Source organism: Dermochelys coriacea, chromosome 12 (genome assembly GCF_009764565.3).
Source record: "Dermochelys coriacea isolate rDerCor1 chromosome 12, rDerCor1.pri.v4, whole genome shotgun sequence".
Taxonomy (NCBI): Eukaryota; Metazoa; Chordata; order Testudines; family Dermochelyidae; genus Dermochelys; species Dermochelys coriacea.
In genome coordinates, this window is record NC_050079.1 from 20018040 (window position 1) to 20040255 (window position 22216).

General features: G+C 39.9%; 1 long non-coding RNA gene across 1 annotated transcript; it reads left to right on the top strand.

Moving 5' to 3' along the window:
• Nucleotides 1-14707: 14707 nt before the first annotated feature.
• Nucleotides 14708-21743, top strand: LOC122456372. Its single transcript, XR_006275281.1, has 3 exons — nucleotides 14708-14881; nucleotides 17424-17429; nucleotides 21732-21743. It is a non-coding gene; the product is annotated as an uncharacterized LOC122456372 (long non-coding RNA).
• Nucleotides 21744-22216: the final 473 nt, after the last annotated feature.

Consider the following 22216-nt stretch of genomic DNA (forward strand, 5'->3'; position numbering starts at 1 on the left):
GGTTTGATTGGCCCAGGGAGGATCATTCCAAGGGTGATCCTACAGGGCAATAGAGCTGACATAGAGGTTCATGTGCCACTTGCCCTTCACAAAAAGGGGTTGTTTCAGTGGCCGTTAAAGCCTAACATAAGCAAAGAGGGAATGGCCATGTACAGAGCAGCATCAGGATTAGGGCCATGCACATCTGAGCTTTAAGCCACCTTTGCACGGGTCCCCAGGACTAATGCGTTCTGCTTTTTGGTCCGATCCAAAGATCTACAAAGATCCTTTGTATTTAAAGTCTGAGTACAAATCAAGTATTATTTTAACAGCAAAAGTAATGAATTTAAGTAAGAGGTTGTTTACATTCTCCATCCTCCTGCTAGTACAAAATTGTTCCCATATATACAGTAAGTTTTTCAGTTCCCTGTCCAGTGCAGTTTTTAATGTCTCAGGTAATAGGGTTTCCATCACTTGTGTTTGAAAGTATTGACATTACTGCAAACAAGGTTAGCGGGAGATATATTTATGGTTCAAGCTCTGATGGACGATGATGGTGGGGGAGTGGAGAAAATTACTCTTCCTTGTGATTAGGATTTTCTGGATGAATGGCAAATGAATCAATTTATATTAAATTAATCACAGGGAAACAATTACTCTCTGATCCATTTGTAATAGTGTTACTGAAGGGCTTATATCCAGCTGAAGGGTAAATAATATGCAGCTCTATCATTTAGAAGATTGTGAGCCAATCAGTCATCTGTTAACAATGGAAAGACGCATTGTGGCACACTGGAATTAGAAAAGTATCAGTGTTGCACATAGAACAGTGTACCTGGGGAGAATTGGTGATAAAGTAACATGCAATAGGACTGGCATTATTTATCCATTCTCTTGTCCTATACTGATGCTCATTTCTGAACAACATGTAAAAGGTAATCCCCTTGCTAAAAAAGATGTTGCAATGAGCACTGCCCAGGTGGATTTACAGGGTCAGAGTCTAAGAATTTGACTTTTTAAATCATATTAATTTAGGACCAAATTTGGCAGCAAAACTCATACTGATAATAGGGATCATTTTGCCTGAGTAAAGACTTGAGGATGTAGTTTTGCTGATTTCCTATTTTCAAGTGAAGAGCTAATCTAAACCACATTCATAGGTCTCATGTCTGCTATGGCTCTTGGCTCTTAAAAATACAAATGTGTGAACCAACAGTGGGCCTTGCAGGTGTCTGTGTGTAGTGCAAATAATGACAACATGCATAATTGCAAGGATAGTTACACTCCCCACTAGATATACTTGGCCACCTAAGCATCTAATTACACTTCCATTTCAGGTAGTTTTGATGCCCAAGTAACAAATTCTGGGGAAAACTAAACTATTTGATTGCAAAAGAAGAACCAGATTTTGAAAAATCGGCGTATATTGCTTTAAAAATCTCTCTCTCTCTCCCCTCCCCCAGGGCTAGATTGCAGTTTGTTCTGTGTGCTGGTGGAGAGGGTATAAATTGCCCATTACTCCCTTGTGCCAGCTACACCTACTGTCATTCTGTGTGGGAAGGAAAACATGTTCCATAGAAGGAGAGGGAAGGGGAAGGGAATGGATGGATCTGCACTCTCTTTCCTATAGGGATTCTCAAACTGGGGGTTGGGACCCCTCAGGGGGTTGTGAGGTTATTACATGGCGGGGCGGGTCGTGAGCTGTCAGCCTCCACCCCAAGCCCTGCTTTGCCTCCAGCATATATAATGGTGTCAAATATATTAAAAGGGGGGGGGGGTCACACTCTGAGGCTTGCTATGTGAAAGTGATCACCAGTACAGAAGTTTGAGAACCTCTGTACTAGTGCATAAGATGATGTATGTTGGGCTAGATATAGATCCTCTGAGAGTCAAAATCTCCTTCCTGTCCAACAATACACTTCCCCTTACTTTGGGTTCATGGCAGAATCAAGACTGAGCCCGTATTAGGAAATCCATGATGTGAAGAACAATGTGCTGGCAACAAACAGTATAATAAAGCCTTATCCTGAATATGCTCCACTTGGTCTTCAAAATTCTCATTCTAGCAGATTAGTCTTTCAGTCCCATGAATACACTATTCTGACCATTGGTACTACTATAGTTAAAGCTGAGTCAACCTTTCCATTACACACTCTTCTCTTTAGTGATTTGTAATAAACCATGTCTATTAAAATTTGCTAAGGGCTGAAGCTTCCCAGACCAGCCTGAACCCCAAAGCAAATGATTTCTATCAAACCTAATGAAAGAAATCAGTTTGGCTATTTTTTCAGCTACAGATAGATTTTCCGGTTTAAAGTTAGTGGACTGAGATGTCGTTTTGCAGCCTTTAAGCTGGTGGCCTATTTCACTGGACCTTATTTCATGAGACTTGGAAAGGAAGTAAATGCCACACCCGTGTCCTTTAAAGGCCCTTGCCTCTGGGCACAGCTTAGCATTTGAAATGATGGCCCTAGTCCCTGTTTGCCAGAGCTGGGAATGGGTGACAGGGGATGGATCACTTGATGATTACCTGCTCTGGTCATTTCTTCTGGGGCACCTGGCATTGGCCACTGTCAGAAGACAGGATACTGGGTTAGATAAACTTTTGGTTTGACCCAGTATGGCTGTTTTTATGTTCTTAAACAAAACATATACATAACACAAAATAAAAGAACTCACTGGCTGGCTACAGTTCTTGGAGGCATTTCCTTTGCTTCCTCCAGCCAGGGGAAAGGGGACATACCTGTCCCTTCCCTTCTCTCCCCTTTTGCCCTTATACATCTCACTCAGTTGTCTAATGAACAGAGATCCCTTAACCTTTTCCAGGCAACTGCTCCCCCTTTATCACAGAGCTCCTTGTTACACTTCAGATATGAAATCAATCTGTTCTGTTTAACAAACTACTTTTGTCATTTTGGGGCAAATGGCCTGCTCCTGATCCCGTTAAAATTGATGGCAAAACTGGCATTGGGGAAGAGTTTGGGCCCTAAAGACTAGTTTGTGCTCAGGCACACAGGTTCAGCTTCTGAATGAACTTGGCCCTAAAGGTCAAAGCTTCATTTTTAAAAAAAGGCTAGTGCTCACCTTAAATAATTTTTAATAACTACAAAACTTTTGAATCATGAGTTATAACAGCATATGTACTAGAGCTGGTTTAATCCTGTGACTGATCTGAAATGAATATACAGTCTTTATCCTATTCTGAGTGGCCAGTTGTACATGTACAGCAACACCACCACTGTAATTAGCACCTTTGTTGGTAGTCCTAGCAGAGGAGCTAATGGTTGAATGACTCGCTGCTACCTTCTGTCACCTGTTATAATGGCCAATGAAATCTAACTCCACTGTGATTTTCTGTCTTCTCTGTATTAACTCATGTGCCTAACTGGCTGTTTGCACATGCAAATACCTAATGTACATATGTAAATTACTATGATTGCATGTGCAGATCAGACACTGAAAAAGCAACAGGCAAAAATGAGTGCATATTGGATGTCATGTGCTGCTTAGAGGCAAATCATTTCCTAGCAATTCTGTGTGAAATAGGAAAGAGAGAGAAACGAACAAATAGAAAAAAAAATCTACCAATGAATGAAATAAGCTATCTGAGTATAGCTTCCTGAGCTAGCTCCTTGATCATTGTCAAAGAAAACTTTGGAAGAGATACAGGGGAAGTATTAGATGCAGGGCAGATGAAGAGAGCTATAAAGCCATCTTGCCCCCACTCTGACTGTTTAATGATGAAGCACTCTAGACCCATGTGAATTCCATCACCTACCTTAGAATCTATATAATGCCATAACTGTAAATGGCATTTTACATCACCCTGCATTAACTCCTTCTCCAACTCCCCTCCACTTGGTATTTTACACAGGTGAGATACCATATGTCAAGCAAAGAAATAAATAGAACCATATCTCTATCCTAAAAAAATCTCACTACCTAGATGCATGAGCAGGCAAAGATGTGTGATTGCTGATGGGGCTAATTACCTATTTGAAGCCTGAATTTTTGCTGTCCTTATGTAGGAAAAACTGAAGTAAATGGGAATTTTACCTACAATAGGACTGCAAGATTTAGTAGCTAGAATCAGGGTCTGGATAATGCCATGACTGGAGCCTAAACAAACACTTTCAGATAAATTGAAAAGTGGAAATGGAGAAGCTGGAGTCTTCTGACATTTAACATCATCTCATAGGCCATTTTTTCCTGTGACAATACACCTTGCCAATGACCTGTTATTAACTTTATTAGAACTGCTCAAAACAAACTCTTTCTCCTATTTCATTTGTCGTGCTTCCAAAATCTTTTTTTGGATGTGGAAATGTGTAGCTGGCATTTCCTAATGCCAGACCTGTCAACCACCAATCTCTTTTCTTAATTGCAGAATAATTGCGCTTTTTAAGAAAAGGAACCCAAATATCTGTTATTAATTTTTATTTACAGATTTAAGGAATAATAATCAGTCATGTTCATTATGTATTCACAAATTTACAGTGTTCCTCTCTGTGGCATCTGGACGAGTTAAAGAATAAAAAATACAAAAGCCACTTATTTAGAAATCACAAAAGAAAGACAGGAAGTACATTGATTTGCTTTAGATGTATTCAACACAAAGCCTTGGCTGAGAAGATCAGCCTTGCACTGCGCTTGGAAAGCTAACAAATGTAGGCTCTTAATGACGGCCAGCTAGAGTTAGCTGGGGGTCTTCCACTGAAAATTCCTTGCCCTCCTACTCCTCAACATCATGCATTTGAGGAGTATTGGTTTAAAAAAATATTCAGCTGATCTCACAGGGAGAGAGTTGGCCTCTAAGGTAACCAGGTTCAAGGACCATACAGAGCATTTATAGATTTTTAAAACAGTTACTTGAGCTGAACCCAAGAGCAGGTGGGAAGTTAGTGCAGTGCAGGAAGCACAGGCATAATGTGTTAATGCTGATCCACTTCACTAAGTAGGGAAGGCCTGTTGTAGAGAAAGGAGATAGGTCAGCTATGTTAGACTGGTGTCAAGCAAGAAATGAAGGATTGCTGAGTGAAGTATTTTCTATTGCCAGACTGGTTTCTCTGATCTTATCTTATAGATTTGATAAGTTGAAATCCAAATGACTGTAAAGCCATTTCCACCTCAGCCATGCTATGAGAGTATTGATTTTATTACAAGGCGATGGGTAAATAAGTCTGTGATGTACCATAAGCTTTAATAAGCAAATGGTTTGAAAGCTTAAAGTATAGGGGCGGTTGGGGATAAAGTCTTGCTCCCAGGTAAATTTTTCAGTTTTTTATTGACTCTTCAGTGGATCTTAGATCCTAACTCTTAGGTGCTTTTGAAAATGTTACCTTCCATCTTTTTCTTTTGCTATAAACAGTGATGGCTACTTTCAGAAGTAAGTGTGTGTGTGCACGCGCATGCTACTAACATGCTGAGGAGTGAAAATGAAGAACATAGCAGGAACAACAGCTAATGAGAGAGTGTGTGATTATAAATTCTTTGGGGAGGATTGTCTTTCTGTCCTGTGTTTGTACCTGGTCACCCTTGGCGTGATTGGGTCCTGGTCCAGGCACTACTGCAATAAATAATAATTAATAAAAGACATAAGGTGAATCAGTAATGAGCAGTATCACCTTGCTTTAATGTTCACCTTCTCCCATTGTTCTGTTAGTTGCTTCTCCTGATATGTTCCTCTCTTTTGTCCCCAATATGGAAGTTACATCACGTACAGATGAATACTTTGTTCTGCCATTGATAGCACCTTGTGAGTTTGTCCCCAAGTTGTTTTCCCTTTTGTAGAACTGTCTCTGTCCTTCCTTCTTTTTCTGATATGGAAAACGGACATGTTATTTTTATAGATGAAGTAGAAAACAAACACAAATAAAATCCAGACTGTTAGAGTGTAAAAATGTCCATAGGGAAGTTCATATGGTATCATGTTTTGAACTATGTTAGACATATATTTTAGATCAGATTCTTAAAAGGATAGAAGTAAAATGGGAGTAGCAGTATTCAGCTTCTCTCCACTTGATATAAATGTTTCTAAGCTCTGGCAATTCTTCCAGTATTCCTGAATGTTACTCAAAGCATTCTTAAGAGTCAGGCCACATTATGCACGATAAAATTTCTCCAAACCATGGGTACATTTTCAAACAAAGCCTACATAAGATGATGAGGGAATACTTCAGAGTAAAACAGACTGATATTTAGAATATGGTTTGAATTTATAAGAGACTATGCAATATATCTGTCTAAGTATTTCTGCCACACTCATTGCCATAGTATGGTATCTGAGTGCTTCAGCTGTGGTAGGCATGAATTGCTAAGAGATGAGAATATGCGTCTTACATTGAATTGAAAGTGAAAAGGAACATATGTTTGACCCAGAAATTAAAAATCAAGCCAATGGATTCCATAGTGACACATTATTGATTATGTATCAATCAGGTAATTTTTAAACTAATATAAATCTCCTCTGGGAAAATCAAAGTGGGGCAGAGAAAGCTGTTGTAGTTACAGAGTAGTAGCCGTGTTAGTCTGTATTCGCAAAAAGAAAAGGAGTACTTGTGGCACCTTAGAGACTAACAAATTTAGTCTCTAAGGTGCCACAAGTACTCCTTTCCTGTTGTAGTTAGTCTTCATAACTCCCCAAGTGTGTTTGGCACTTAAGAAAAGAACATAAAATCCAAGGGAGGTGTAAAAGAGACAGGGTACAAAACCACAATGCAGGTACAGTGGTCACTTTCTTCCAATCTGCCCTTGTGTATAGAACACCCCTCTTGATCTAGTTTGTATTTCCACTATCCTGTCCCCTGTCTCTCTGGTCAAGAACCATTTCTGCCAAGAGGCTGACCATAAATAACCAATTGACTGTAGGTGGGCTGATGCCCTGAAGGAACTTCTGATTCCAATCTGACGTTCGATGCCTTCTAGATTTTTCTGTGAATAAATCGTATGCACATCATATTATTCATTATTTATATTGTAAAAGCATGCAGAGGCCCCAGCCGAGATTAGGAACGCATTGTGCTAGGCACTGCATACATGAATATAAGAGACAGGTCCTGCCCCAAACAGTTCACAGTCTAAATAGACCAGATGAACAACAGGTAGCAGGGGAGACAGTGGCGCAGAAGTTAAATGACTTGACCAAGGTCACATATCAGGACAGTTTCAGAGCAGGGAATAGCACCCATGTTGCCTGACCTCCTGCTCTATCCACAAGATATTGGTGCCTTCCTACGTATAATTCTGCATTATACACTCTTATTGCTACTCCTATTATTTCTTCTCTCTACTCCTTCCTACTGCTGTTCTCAATTAGGCTGTAAGCTCTTTAAGGTGGGGACTGTGTTTGTACAGCTCCTAAGACAATGGGGTAGTGTTCCTAATTGGAGTCCCTAGATACTACTTGAATACAAATAACAATGGATAATACAGACAGACACACAAGCAGAGTGATCAGTGTGATGACTGCAAATGGCATGTTTGAGGCGGGAGTACCCTCTGATCCCACTGAGGGTTACCAAAAGAAACTACACCATCTGCTAAAGAAACTCCCGGAAAAAGCAGAAGTACAAATCTGCACAGACACACCCCTAGAACTCCGACCAGGGGTATTCTATCCACTACCCAAGATCCATAAACCTGGAAACCCTGGACGCCACATCATCTCAGGCATTGGCACCCTGACAGCAGGATTGTCTGGCAATGTAGACTCCCTCCTCAGGCCCTACGCTACCAGCACTCCCCGCTATCTTTGAGACACCACTGACTTCCTGAGGAAACTACAATCCATCGGTGATCTCCCTGAAAACACCATCCTAGCCACTATGGATGTAGAAGCCGTCACATTCCACACAAAGATGGACTACAAACCGTCAGGAACAGTATCCCCGATAATGTCACGGTAAACCTGTTGGCTGAACTTTGTGACTTTGTCCTCACCCATAACTATTTCACATTTGGGGACAATGTTTACCTTCAAATCAGCAGCACTGAGATGGCCACACAGTATGCCAACATTTTTATGGCTGACTTAGAACAAGGCTTCCTCAGCTCTTGTCCCCTAATGTCCCTACTCTACTTGCGCTACATTGATGACATCTTCATCATCTGGACCCATGGAAAAGAAGCCCTTGAGGAATTCCACCATGATTTCAACAATTTTCATCCCACCATCAACCTCAGCCTGGACGAGTCCACACAAGAGATCCACTTCCTGGACACGACAGTGTTAATAAGCGATGGTCACATAAACACCACCCTATACCGGAAACCTACTGTCCGCTATGCCTATCTACATGCCTTCAACTTTCATCCAGACCACACCACACGCTCCATTGTCTACAGCCAAGCTCTACGATACAACCGCATTTGCTCCAACCCCTCAGACAGAGACAAACACCTACAAGATCTCTATCAAGCATTCTTACAACTACAAATCCCAGCTGCTGAAGTGAAGAAACAGATTGACAGAGCCAGAAGAGTACCCAGAAGTCACCTACTACAGGACAGGCCCAACAAAGAAAACAACAGAACGCCACTAGTCATCACCTTGAGCCCCCAACTAAAACCTCTCCAATGCATCGAGGATCTACAACCTATCCTGAAGGATGACCCATCACTCTCACAGATCTTGGGAGACAGGCCAGTCCTTGCTTACAGACAGCCCCCCAACCTAAAGGAAATACTCACCAGCAACCACATGCCACACAACAAAAACACTAACCCCGGAATCTATCCTTACAACAAAGCCTTTTGCCAACTGTGTCCACATATCTATTCAGGGGACACCATCATAGGGCCTAATCACATCAGCCACACTATCAGAGGCTCATTCACCTGCGCATCTACCAATGTGATATATGCCATCATGTGCCAGCAATGCCCCTCTGCCATGTACATTGGCCAAACTGGACAGTCTCTATGTAAAAGAATAAATGGACACAAATCAGATGTCAAGAATTATAACATTTAAAAACCAGTTGGAGAACACTTCAATCTCTTTGGTCACTCAATTACAGACCTAAAAGTGGCAATTCTTCAACAAAAAACTTCAAAAAGAAACTCCAACAAGAGACGGCTGAATTGGAATTAATTTGCCAACTGGATACAATTAATTTAGGCTTGAATAAAGACTGGGAGTGGATGTGTCATTACACAAAGTAAAACTATTTCCCCTTGTTTATTTCCCCTCCTGCTGTTCTTGTCAACTGCTGGAAATGGCCCACCTTGATTATCACTACAAAAGGTTTTCTTCCTCTTCCCCTCCCCACCGGTCTCCTGCTGGTAAAAGCTCACCTTTCCTGATCACTCTTGTTACAGTCTGTATGGTAACAATCATTGTTTCATGTTCTCTGTGTATATAAAATCTCCCCACTATATTTTCCACTGTATGCATCTGATGAAGTGAGCTGTACCTCATGAAAGCTTATGCTCTAATAAATTTGTTAGACTCTAAAGTGCCACAAGTACTCCTTTTCTTTTTACGGATACAGACTAACACGGCTGCTACTCTGAAACCTGTAGTTAGGTTGGATTACAGAACAACAGGGGAAGGAGGGGAGGAGGGACAGAGCAGGTAAGAATTGGGAAGGAAGGTATAAGGGGCAGGAATGGAGTAAGGCTGAGATGAAGCTACTGCGAGACATTATAAAGTGAATTTCAGTGAAACGGTAGTCATGGCATTTGTATTATTATATAAAGTATGTTCTGGAATGTGTATGCTCCCACAGAAGTTAGTGGCAATGACTCTCTTTATCCTTCATTTATTCTTTGCTTTGCAATAGAAATTAACTATCGTGGAACGCATGCAGTAACTACAAACAAAACAGGACACTGATAGTAAACAGTGGGCTATTCTCCATTCAGTCTTCTTGTGTGAACTGTGTGAAGGTAGTTTAGTGAGGATGTTTTTCTTGTCTGATTTTTATAGTATACCAATCCCTTTGACAGGGTTGGGGGGGTGCTTCAGATGGAAAGGGGCAGATTTTCAGCTGGGATAATGAAAGCCAATGAAGCTGCGCCTGCTGACAGCAGCACAGGGTCAGTCACAACATTCTTGTTGCACACTGCACAAGGTCTGGCAGGAAGTGTATGATACCAGCTTGTCTCCTTGTACAAATCTTATACCGTCATCTTAAATTGAATGATTTTTAAAAAAATGTCAGTATAAAAAGATTTGTAGTATTGTTTTTCTTGTCCTCTTTCCATTGGATCTGCACGTGTTGCATACTGATCAAGAATAAGATGAACTTGGGGTTAAAGAAGGTTTATAAAATAAACAACCCCTCCTTTTTCTCCACTGCATGTCTTTTTCTAAAGATGTCTGTTTTCCACTAGTAAATGTGTGTTTTTGCTGGGAGTAAAAATGCATCCTTGGGTGCTGATTCCACTCCTTTATCTGTGCCTTCCCTGAGGCTACAGCTAAGGTTAGATTAAGTTAAATATAAATGGAGTATGTGGATTTATTAACTATTAGGGTGAAAGCTCATGTGTTCCGTAACACTATTTAATTAAAATGTTTTTTCTATGAGCAATGATAATGTAAATAGTGAGATCGAGATATTCTTGAGCCTTTGAGTACCTCTGTTTTGGTACAGAGAAAATGCTCAGTTAGGGCATGCAGTACACACTCAATACTGGAAATTATTTAGGGCTCTTTATCCACTACTTAATGCCTGGACCTCAAGGTGGTTCCTACATTTCAGAGGTTACGCAGGATTTCAATATTCACAAGAATTTAGCAGTGCTTGTTTATAAAATCCTTTTAAATAAAGGTCATGCATCAGCTTCTGTCCGAGACCATAAAATCGTAGTGGGAGATGATATGCTGACCCCTCCACCTTAAACTGTGTCCCCAGGTTCAGGACAAGCCCAGGCTTTTTAAGCAAGAAAATGATCCCTTTGGTGTGATTTACTCTGATCATCAAGTTTATAACTGATAGCTGTGATCTGAAGTGATTAGCAAGTGTTTTGCTGTCACTTCATCTCTCCACTCAGCATTTTGCAAGTGCAAGAAATGCCAAATGTGTGAGGGAGAGAGGCAAAGATAAAAATACAGTATGATATCCTCAGAGTCCGGAAAAACAGCTTTCAAAATATGGATGAAATCTGCTTTGACGTGAGAGAGACTTGGAACTTTGTAGCTATATCAAATTTTCAAAACATTGTCTTTTTACCTAGCTGATCGGCGCAACACTATGGCATTCTGTTGCATTTCATGAAGCTTCCTTTCAAATTTCGTGAAGTTCTGGTTTCAACTGTTTTTTGAAAAAACTTTAAACCCCATGGTTCTAGCATTTATCTCTCTTACAAGATGCTTTAATATGAATAACTATGTAGATTATGACTGTAGGGAAGGTCAGGATGGAAACTGAAACAATTGCCCACAATATTTCCTACATCCATCTCTATTAGATGATTGACACTAAATTGTTAGATGGTTACAGATAATATAACTTGTTCTTTGTTTATATTCTGTTTTGCCTTGAGCAAATGATACCACTTCAAAGGCTAAATGCAGAAGTGGTATTTAGCAGGAAGACTAGAATTCACAACAAATTACAAACATGATTTTAGGAGTGAATCTCTGACATGCTGATTCAGAACAAAGCACTGGGGGGCCCTACTCTCATCAAAAGTTCATAAACAAATATAGCAATACTGACCTAAATAATAACACATTTAATAATGGTGTCTACTCCAACTTTAATTTATAGAGCTGGTTGAAAATTGTTATTTCTATCCCACAGGAAATTCTGATATTTTTAAACATTTGTTTTTGCCCCAAATCAGAATGAAAAGTTGAAATATCAATTTTTTTCTTAAAACAGAAACTTCTGAAAAAAATTGATTTGGAAATATCAACATTTCATTTTAGCTCAGCTCGATTATTGCACTGAGTCTACCTGAGTTGCTGGGAGATATAAAGCAGGTTCCTCATGTCCCTTTGGGCTGAGCTCCCCAGCTAGACTACATCTCCCATGATGCACCACAGTAATAGGACTCCCATGATGCATTGTGGTGTTTCAGTCAGAGAAAAGACTGTGGTACATCATGGGAGCTATAGTCCAGTGAGGGAGCTGGGTCCATTGAGGAGAATAAGGGCAAACTACAACTCCTGTGAGACAATGTAGAAGTTCAGGTTGACACAGATTAATGCCAAACTGACTGGAAACTAAATGTTTTGATTTGATTTGAAAAAAAAAGTTTTGATCAGGGTTAATCCAAAATGAAACAAAATATTTCATTTCACTTTTTCTTTATGGAAAATTAATACAATTCACCATTCGGTGCCTGGGAATAAGGCATGAATAACGGTTTGGTTAAAAGAGAAACGGAAAGATACGGTGTCCATGGTGCTGAAGCTTACATCAGTTTTCCTGTGGAAAATTTTGATTTATGGACACTGCATTTTCCATCAAATAAACATTTTGATGGAAAATTCCTGACTACTTCTAATTATTTGTATTACAGCAGCACCTAGAGGATCCTGTCCTGAAAAGCTTATAATGTAAGTACACCAAACAGACAATAGAATAGGGAAAAGGAAGTATTCCCTATTTGACAGATAAGGAATTGAGGAAGTGACTTGTCCAAACTCACAAGGTCTATGACAGAGCTAGGAGTTAAACCCAGATTTCCTGAGTCTCAGTCCATTGCTGTAACAATACTGTTCTTCCTCTTTATATTTGTACTCGCTTTAAGGGCATATAAAAACTGTGAAATAGGCCTAGAGTCAAATTCTCCCTGTGCAGAAGGCCATCACAAGGCCTCTGCAGCATTTAATGGAGCTTAAGCCTCAAAATAGGGCACAAAGGTGAATTTCACACAGAGTGAGAGAATGCTATATCTCCTTTAAGAATGGAGGTTGTTAAAGGGCCGTACTCTATACATTGTCAGGAAGACCTATTTTTCTCTAAGGAGAGTCAACTTACACAGTCGTTTTAGTTAAATAAAGAGGGGGCATAAGCACTTCAAAATTAAATGTTTTGATTTTTTCATTTCAAAACAACTTTTTGTTTTGGATTTTTGTTTTACTTTATATTATAAATGAATTTAAAACAAAAATAGAAATCAAATGTTTTGATTTTGAAGTTCTGATTTTGTTACTATTTGGAATGAAAACATTTTAAAATTGCGGGATTTCCTGCAAAATGGAAATTTCTACACAGCTCTAGCCCCTATCTTGCGAGCTGATTCTCATGGATGGGCTTAAACACAGGTGCAGAACCCAGTGAAATCAATGGGGCTCTGCATGAGTGCAAGGATCCACCCAGTTAGATCAGCTTGCAGGACCTTGGCCTTAATTATGAAAATAGTAATAGTTATAAATATAATGAAGATAAACAATGAGGGGAGAGTGAGAAAGGAAAAAGACACATAATTTCCAAAATGTATTTTCTTATATTTTAAATTATAAGAGTTTGGATTGAATCCTCAGTCACAATGCATGAGCAAAAGATGGAAATAAGGGAGTAGTATGGCATGGAAGCCCCAGTATATGAGGTGCTTTTGTGTTACTTTGCTTAATTAGGCTCTAGGGATTCGGCTGGAAATATTTACATACCAAAAGTAATAATAGAATTTCTTTTTCTGGAAATCCATGGTAGAAGATGCATCAACCTCAAAAACTTCGAAAAATAAAGAAAAGAAAAATAGCACCCAAAAGTTCTAACAAGATTATAGAAGTGACATGAAATAACAACTATAAGCTCTCTTGTGGTAGTGAGATAAAATAGAGCTAAGTTGGCTCGATAGAATCAAAAAGAGGCTAAAACAGTGGAAAGATGACAGGGGAAGAATGGAGGGGACTGGGGGAAAAGTATGGAGGATAATTGGTAAAAAGATCAAGTTTAATTTGGAAGATGCAGAAACGGATCAAAGGACAAAATCCAGTTAGTTAATTTCAACAAGTCGAAGTGCAAGTCTGGATGCACAGTCCCTCATATTCCCCTTTTCCTTGTTTTTTCTTATGATCCAATGAACAAATTTTGACAAGGCACAGATTGCAGTGTTCTGATTGGTGCTATACTTCAGCATTCAAACAGTTACATGTAGGACCCCAATCTGCTCTGCTTCATTTTATTCAGCTCTGTGCTGTGAATTTGAATCACTATAGACTTGTGGATTGTGGACTGGGATAGGGATTCACAATAGGTTTCAGACACATCTACTTTGATATAACCTCAAAACTGAGCTGGGTAGACCTATTAACTCTTGAGGCCCAATCACATAGACACCTGGATAACTTTGTTCATCTGACTAATGACACTGTCTTGTAATGTGTTTGCAACATTGTGACCCAAAGCACACCTGTATTCACACCTTACCCTATTGTAATAATCTGTGTACAAAATATGCCTTGTGAGGTATCATTTGGAAACTAGTACTCACTGGTCAATAATATCATGGTGAAATGTATGAAGCAACATTATAAGCAAAGTTTGAATTCCAGCTGTATAATGTTATTTGCACATGTTCAAAACCAGTGCAGCCCTGCCTAGGCAAAAGTTGTTCAACAGGTGTATTCTAAACAAAGGAACATGCTTACCTCAATTTACATATAAGTAGTAAACAGGATTGTCAAGGTAGCCTGGAGAAGAGATGGCAGGAAACAGAACAATTTGCATTTCAGCAAACACAGGGGGGCAGGGGGAGAAAGAGCATGGAGCTTCCTTCACCACAACTGTCCCTGTCAACTTCCTCACAGCTTAAGTAAACTTTACTTTGAATAGTATCCTTCAGAAGAATCAACTTCAAGGATTCAATGGACTATAAAAGAAAGAGACAGAGAACCCCAGGTTATCTCTTTCAACTAAGAAGACAAAGGCACCAGCACTTTTGGGCCTCTGGAAGAGATCCTGACCAAGAAAAGGGTCAGTCACTATCTTTCAGAAGACTGTGAGTGAGAAAGGCCATCTTGAACAAGCCTTAAACCAAAACTTGCTACATTAAATTTTAAACTTTTAGATGCACGTTTGCACTTTTATTTGCTGTGACCATTTCTAACTTTATCTCTTATACTTGAACTCATTTAAAAGCCTATCTTCTTTTGTTAATAAACCTGTTTTTATGTTTAATCTAAACCAACAGTGCTGTGTTTGTACTAAAGTGAATGTCAGCTCTATTTAATGTGGCAAACTGGTGTGTTTTGTCTCATTAAAGGAACAAACAGATCTTATCATTCCTCTGAATGTTGCAGGAGGGGGCTAGACATAACAGAGCACATAGGTCTGGGGAAGTTCAGGACTGGGGATCGGTTGGGGGTTACCTGCTAACACTAACCAATTCTGGTAAAGACAAAAGTGTATCTGGCAGGGTATTGGATTCAAAGTGGCTGACCCACAACTGTACAGCATACAGAACATGAAGTGAATATTGGCTGTTGGGTGTGTATGTCCCAGGCAGGAGCCATAAGTAGCAGAAGCATTTTGGGGCACTCAGGATTAAAATATAAGTGGTGACATAACCTCTTTCTGATCTGAATTGCACCTCTGACCATGCTGGCTTGTGTAATGATGTGTGAGATGAAAAATCACACTTAAACTAATTAACACATTTGCAAATCTCAGAAAATTAATTCTGTTTTCAAAGGGGAAGTGCTTTAAGTTAAAGGAAGACACAATATATTATAGAATTATAAGAAAAATCTTTGACTCCTGCTTCAAATGTAAATCTCAATGCAACCTTAACTAGGGCTTCTTCATAGAGCATGGCTTTGAGAGGTACTGAGCACCTGTATTTCCTGTTGATTTTAATGGAGCAGCAGGTGCTAAACATCTTTGAAAACCAGGCGAGATATGATTTAACAGACCAAAATTTTATTTTTGTTAGTCTTCGCATTGCATACTCTTAAATATCTTTTTAATGTTTGAGGATCCACAGAATAAGACATGAGAACGCTGTTTCTCTGTTGCATTGCTCCTTATGTAATCACCTACACCACTACAAAGGGGATCTTAATCATTGATATCCTGCTCTGATGGAGTTCTGTGTTTAATGATGCAAAGGACTATGCAGAGTGCTAGGCAGCAAAGATTCAGGTCCAAGAAATTTTATTGGTCACATTGTGTTCACTTTCTAGCTCTGAAGCGGACCTTGAAAATGATTTCAGTTCAATGAAGAAGTGTCTTTTGTTGTTTCATAGTTCAACTTCATGACCTGTATTTGAGAGTAAATATTGAGGGCTGTGTGTTGTAACTTGTAATCCATTAAGTAGTGAATGTTTCCCCTCTATTACCTTTGTATTATTTTACATTTAATTACTGTTGTGTCTGTTCTTTTCAATATTTATTCCGAAGCTTTGGTTTTCATTTTTACATTTTAATTCTAATGTAATAGTGTTTTACACATTACTAAGGTCTCTTCTTCTAGACCCTTTGTTTTGTATTGGCACCTGGGACTCATTCTGTGAATTTGTGTGTATGGTCGGTTGTGTTAAAAATGCAGAACATTGTGCATCTGCAGCCAGCCCCAGCTAGCTCTAGGCACTACTTTAATGCTTTCTCTCTCTCTGATTTATTGTTTCAAGTACAGTGGTCATGGTTACATGCACAGTGGCTGTTCCTTCCTTAAGATGCCTATAGTCTCCATTGCTCTACTAAGCTACCCTGGTGACTTTGGACTTTAACTCTCCAGATTAGTTCCACAGTCTCAGCATAAATCTCTCACAAATTTTTTATCACTCACCTTCTTCTTTGATTCTTTGGCACAGCAGTTGTTAAGATCAGGCACGGGCCATGTCTTTGTAACAAACTCTTTAATTCAGCACATACAACAACTGGTAAAACCAAGTGAAGAGCTCCAGTTCCTGTTGAGACTCATCATTGTAACTCCTTTTTACTGGGCTGCACTGATACTTTTGTCAAAGGACCCAATATTTTCAGATCTTGCTGAATGAAATGTCACTTCTAAACTTTCAGCTTTAATCCTGTCTCCCTCAGATGGTTCAGTGCCATATCTGTGTACCACAGATGTTTCAGGAAGCCACTTGAGTAAATCAATAGACCATCAAAGCAAACCAGCAAGGTAGAAAAACCAAATTACTCTCACTGCATTGTAAAAATCAGTAGGACCTGTTGGAACATTTTTCAGATGAAAAGATGTGTTCAAATAATAAATCCACAGCTATCACAAATGTAGTTTTTTGTTGGGGTTTGTCTGTAGTAGCCTTTTGATGGTTGCCCTACTAGTCACCTTACTCATGGCTGAAAACTAACTTTTTCCATGAAGAAATTCAAGGGATCTTTTCTTTTCTTCCTTTCTGATGGGGGCATCAAAGTTATGCTAGTCAATATTCACTCATACCTCCTCCATCGTCAGGGCCAGGACATTTTGGGACTAAGGTATCTGAACCAGTGTTTTCTGTGTGCACTTCTGTCTCTTGGTGTTGAGATGGAAAAAATCCCCAGAGTCTTTTGAGTTACTGCATACAACTAATTAAAAAGAAACCTGTGAAGTTATACCATATGTATAGCAAACATTCCACAAACCTTCTTTTCCCTCACTGCATACTGATATTTTGCTGGAAGGTGCTAATGGCTGCCCTCAGTCACAGAGCTGGTTAAAATCAATGGGTGTTATAAGTAACTTTCATTCAGATTAAATGAAGCTGCAATTAAATTCCCCTGTGTGTGGTGATAGCTGAAATAATAGAAGCCACTGGCCAATGCAGCAAGGCATGAACCGAAGCTAAGACACATGAACTGAGGGGTTTCCCTGGGGACTGACTGCATATTTAGGGCCTGGGAATTGATTATTTGCAGTTGTATGTATCGGGGTGGAAAGAGACCAGAAAGCCAAGAGAGCAGTACAAAGTCAGAGAAACAGTGGTGAGTGTGGCTTCAAGAAAGGAGTACAGAGTTCCTTGGGGCACAGGACTTGCTAGAAAGGCAGGCTTGGAAATGGCAAGCACGGAAGCTGCTTCATGTTGCTTGTTTCTGTTGTGTTCAGGGAAACATGAACATTCTTTGACAATAAATAGGAAATAAAAGAAATACTTGTCTTGTGTCAAATTTTTGCTTCTAATGCAAAGAGCCTGGTTAGGCCCTGAATATTAGCCAACTGCTTGGGCCAAGGAGCAACTATGGGTTTAGAAGTGGGACCCAGCTACAAAGGAGTGAAATTGTGGTCTGGCTTTCTTTTTGAACCAAGATGGAATAGTGGAGGTGCTTGCAGAACTCAAAGATGGCCAAAAGAATTTGAAAAACAAGAGCTGAAGTCTTTGCAAAAGGAGTTAAAGCATCATCTGGAGGTTTCTCAGCAAGGACTCAGAGATGACTTGTGGATGGAGATAAATTCTGTGTTGGGGCAGCTTTAGAAACCCAGCTACAAACTGACTGACTGAGGTGATCAGTAACCTGACCATCACGGACCAGGAAAGCTTTGGTTAAACTGGAATTGGACAACAGAGGTGAGTCTCAGCAATGACTTCAGGGTCTAAAAAAGCTTGAGAAGGAATTAAAAGGGTCATAGATTATAGTGGAAGCCAGCTGCCTGAGTGGTTTATTTGAGTCAGTTCAACACTATAATCCAAATGAATGGCTGGGGAGATGAACAGTGAGGGGGGTGGGTTGTAGCAACCAACTTAAGTGGTCCATATCCTATCATGCTGCAGAATTCACTCTCAGAAAAGAGATTGAGGGTATGTCTACACAGCAATTAAAACCCATTGCTGGCCCATGCCAGCTGATTTGGGCTCATGGGGCTCAGGCTAAGGGTCTGTTTAACTGCAGTGCAGACGGTTGGGCCTGGACTGGAGTCTGGACTCTAGGACCTTGTGAGGTGGGAGGGTCCCAGAGCTTTGGCTGGATCCTGAGCCTGAATGTCTATACTACAATTAGACACCTGCAGCTGACCTGTGCCAGCTGACTCATGGAAGTTATGATAAATATCAGTTCTTGTTACTGAAAAGTCATTCCAACAAATTAAATGGAGCTGTTTTTATTACAGGTTAGAAAGATTTATCTGGCTATGGTTTCATTAACTGGATTGGAATCTTTTTATACTTCTCCCCTAAATCTATGTTGTTTCTCAACTTTTCTTGATTTAAAAAAAGAGATATCTGAAAGGACTAACTTTAATGTCCTCTTGTAATTCTGGTGTTAACACTAATCAGTCAAATTAAAGATATAAAAAGATCCCTTGTGTAAAAAGCATAAAATCTGTATATATATAATCTTGTTAAGAATATCTCACTCCCCACTTTGAAATTTTTTCTTCATTTTAGTGCATAGTGTTGACATATAAATAAATCAGGACAGACCTCACAGCATTTATATTGCAGTAAAAAATGTTTTTAAACTTGTGAAATATTGGAGGATTTAAAGGGGCATGGATAATATGCCTGAAATTATTGTTTGACCCCTCTACTTCCCTTGAAACAAAGGAATGATGAAAATACACTCATCTTGCTGTACAATTAAGAGGAAACATGGATGGAAGAAAACTGAGGGCATTAAAATGTCCTGTCTTTTTGATAAAGGCATGCATCTTTTATTTTCAAGGGTATGGTCTTATTTTTAAAATCTTACCTCTGATGTTATTCATAATTATTCTATTCAAAGCAGGATTGTATCTGTTTATAAATAAGTGATGATATACTATATATGGCAAGTGGAACAATAAAAAGGTGAAGATTTATTGTAGACTCCAGCATAATGCAAAAAGGATTTGAACATAAAAAGTAATTGCCTTTCTGTAAGGGGTAGTATACATTACCAAGGTTTCCTCACCTTCTTCAAATGTGGGAATTGTAAATTGATCAACTCAAAGTATTACATGAAATTTACAATCTTCAGGACAGTGAACATAATGTGGTTTTGAGAGAACTGCTTTGTAATGCATCACACAGTACTGGAGAAATGCGCCAAATGAAAGACCTAAGTGTATTAGGATGCACTGTTGCATTGGGAAGACAATATACCTAATCTGTTAGGGTGCAAATACATGATAGCTCATCCATGAACAGCTATCTCAGTTGTCGGGGCAGTTCAGATAAATGACATATCAAAGATCAGAGACCACATATTAAATATGATATACACTTAGGGCATGTCTACATAGGGGTGCTGGAACAATTTTTATAGTGGAGATGCTGACAGCCATTGAATTGAACTATAAACCCTGGATATAATGGAAACCACTTTAAGCCGGGGGGGCAGCAGCACCCCCAGCACTTAGTTCCAGCACCTATGTGTCTGCACAGCACAGCAAAGAAAAACCCATGGCTGGCCTGTGCCAGCCGCCTCATATTCACGGGGCTCGGGCTACGGGGCTGTTTCATTGCAGTGTAGACTTCCGGCTCGGGCTGGAGCCTGGGCTGCAGGACCCTGGTGGATGGGAGGCTCTCAGGCTACAGGCTTTCCAGCCCAAGCCTGGAATTCTACACAGCAGTGAAACTGCCCCACAGCCCAAGCCCTGCGAGCCTGAGATGGCTGGCACCAGCCAGCTGTGGGGTTTTTCTTTGCAGTGTAGACATCCCTGAGTGTTCCATGGGGGAAAAAAAAAACCTTTAAAAAACTACTATGAACAATTATCAATCTGAAAGCATATTGCGTATGTGATTGTGTTAATTCACAGGATTTCTGAATGTTCACTTGAGATGCATTTCCTATAGAGCATAAATTCGAAGAATGAAAAAGGTATAATTTTCCAAAGCACCTATGTGATTTAGGAGCCTACGTTTCATTGTCAAAGCGACTCAATTTTTTAAATACGATTGAGTTTTTTCAATGAGATTTATCCTCCTAAGTGCCTAAATCACTTTTTTGAAATGGGATGTAGGTCACTTAGGTATTTATGAAAATTTTACAGTAAAGCTAGAAAAACATGGATAACTGACTCTAGATATAAATGTGAAGATTAAGATATATAATTATAAATTATTCACACAATGCATGTTACATCCTCATCCACTTTACTTCAAGAAGTCATTAAGACAACTCCATATATTAGTGAGTGTGTCTAATCTATTATTTTCAAAGTATTGTGACAGGGTTGGGCCAGATGGCTATAGGAGAGTAATAGAAGGCAGATATATTAGCCCCAGGCTAAGTAGGTCCCTTTTCCCTGAGTAAGGTAACAGGGAAGGTTCCAGAACAATCAGGAACCTTCTGGAGACAATTAAGACAGGCTGATTAGAATACCTGCAGCCAATCAGCAAGCTGCTAGACTCAATTAAGGCAGGCTAATCAGGGCACCTGGGTTTTAAGAAGGAGCTCACTTCAATTTGTGTGCGCGTGTGAGGAGCTGGGAGAAAGAGGCACTAGGAGCTGAGAGTGAGAACGTGGACTGTTGGAGAACTGAGGTGTACAAGCATTATCAGACACTAGGAGGAAGGTCCTATGGTGAGGATAAAAAAGTGTTGGGTGGAGGCCATGGGGGAGTATCCCAGGGAGTTGTAGCTGTCTCAAAGCTGTTCCAGGAGGCACTCTAGACAGCTGCATTCCACAGGGCCCTGGGCTGGAACCCGGAGTAGAGGGCGGGCCCGGGTTCCCCCCAAATCCTCCCAACTCCTGGTCAGACACAGGAGGAGTTGACCTGGACTGTGGGTTCAGAAAAACGGCCAAGCTGAGGGCTGCAGTGAAGCTCCAAGGCGAGCAAATCCGCCAATAAGCGCAAGACCTACCAAGGTAGAGCAGGAACTTTGTCACAGTATATATCCTCTCAAATTCAATGTTACAATTATGGTATGCATCTAATGGGCAATATTTAGTAAATAGTAAGCCTTTCAAAGCTGCAGATTGATTTGACAGCAAACATGGCAAAGATGTCTCAGTAGTGGGGCTTAGCGTATTATTTATCTATTCTGCAGCACATCTTTAAAATCAAGTTAATAAAGCAAACTCAGTGTTAATCTCCTCTTTGTGTATAGAGTCTGGTATTTCTTTGCCCAAATCAGTGTGTAAATATGGTCTGAAGAAGATTATGAGCCAGACTATATTGATCTGCTGTACAGCACAAGTCAGGGTCTGCTACTACAACCCTGTGCATTTTGACAGGTGTCCACGTTGCTTTGTATAGCAAGAAGTATGAAGACTGGTTGATGGATGCTGACCTGTGCATATCGTGTAGACTTCTCCCACTTACTTTCCATTCTGAGAGAGCTGATTCTATCATTTTTGTAAATCCTTTAAAGGCAGACTCAAAGTAAAAATTGGAAACTGTAAACCAGCAGAATGGCACAGCACAAAACAGGTGGAAGAAAAACTGGTAGAATCAGCAAGAGCTCACATTCCAT